Source organism: Trichechus manatus, unplaced genomic scaffold, assembly GCF_000243295.1.
Source record: "Trichechus manatus latirostris isolate Lorelei unplaced genomic scaffold, TriManLat1.0 scaffold00026, whole genome shotgun sequence".
Lineage (NCBI taxonomy): Eukaryota > Metazoa > Chordata > Mammalia > Sirenia > Trichechidae > Trichechus > Trichechus manatus.
Window position 1 is genome coordinate 13987365 of NW_004443962.1, and position 1657 is coordinate 13989021.

Below are 1657 nucleotides of genomic sequence, written 5' to 3' on the forward strand. Positions count from 1 at the left end.
AGTCTGCTTCCATAAAGATTACAGCCTTGGAAACACTATAGGGCAGTTCTACTCTGTCCCATAGGGTTGCTATGAGTCGGAATTGACTCAGTGGCAGTGGGTTTAGGTAATCCATTCCTCTTCTATTAAGTTTTCTGTATGGTTAAGTGGTGTTATGAAATTGTTCTCATCCCAGTATTTTATTATGACTCTAAATAATGTCCTCAAAGGGGTTTTCCTAAAAGCAACTAATTTCAAAATATTTGAAATATTAAATTAATATGTTATCACAACATATCACAGCATTTCTTTCCCCCTTTCCTCTACTTTCTCAGGTAAAAAGAGAAGATGTCTCTGGTGGGATTTTTGCTGTGGTGGGATGACCTTTCTGGTACTGGTGATTGACTTGATATTGACAAGGTTTTATTGCTATTAGCAGTTATTATCTCTGATGATCTGGCTGAAGCATGGACTATTTTTGGTACTGACCTCTTCTACATTCTTCTACTTATTAAAAAAGTCTTCTATTTCTCAGTGCTGGGAAAAAGCATTCCAAAAAATTCACTGCTCATTTCAAAAAAAATTTATGTTTTTGCTATGTGCCAGGCAATGTGAATACAATAGGAAACAAGATAGACAGTCCTTTTTTTTTCTTTTAATTTTACTGCATTTTAGGTGAAAGTTTACAACACAAATTAGTTTCTTATTCAAAAATTTATACACAAATTGGTGTCAGCACTCTCCCCCTTTCCCTTTCCATCCTGGGTCCTCCGTGTCCATTGTCCAGTTTTCCTGCCCCTTCCTGCCTTCTCGTCTTTGTTTTTGGGCAACGTGTTGCCCATTTGGTCTCATATATTTGATTGGACAAGAAGCATGTTCCTCACGTGTGTTATTGTTTGTTTTATACGGCTGTCTAATCTTTGGCTGAAAGGTGGACTTCAGGAGTGGCTTGAGTTCTGAGTTAGCAGGGTGTCCAGAGGCCATAGTCTCAGGAATTCCTTCAGTCTCTATAAGACAAGTAAGTCTGGTCTTTTTTTGTGAATATGAATTGTTTTACATTTTTTTTGCTGCTCTTTCTGGGACCCTCTATCGTGATCCCTATCAGAGCAGGCAGTGGTGGTAGCAGGGCACCATCTAGTTCTGGGCTCAGGCTGGTGGAGGCTGTGGTTCAAGTGGTCCATTAGTCCTTTGGACTAATATTTTCCTCGTGTCTTTGGTTTTCCTCATTCTCCTTTGCTCTGCACATGATAGGACCAATAGATGTGTCTTAGATGGTTGCTCACAAGCTTTTAAGACCCCAGACGCTACTCATCAAAGTAGGATGTAGAACATTTTATTTATGAACTGTGTTTTGCCAATTGACCTAGATGTCCCCCAAGACCATATTCCCCAGCCCTCAGCCCCAGTAACTTGGCCCTTTAGGTGTTTGGATGTGTCTAGGAAGCTTCTATGACTTTGTCTTGGTCAAGTTGTGCTGACTTCCTCTGTATTGTGTGTTGTCTTTCTCTTCACCAAATTTAGCATTTGTCTACTAACTGGTCAGTAATTTCCCCTCCTTGGACTTTATCAAATGCCTTTTCTGCATCAATTGAGATGAACATGTAATTCTTTTTTTTTTTTGTTCTATTTATGTGGTGGATTACATTGATTGATTTTCTAATGTTGAACCATCCTTGCT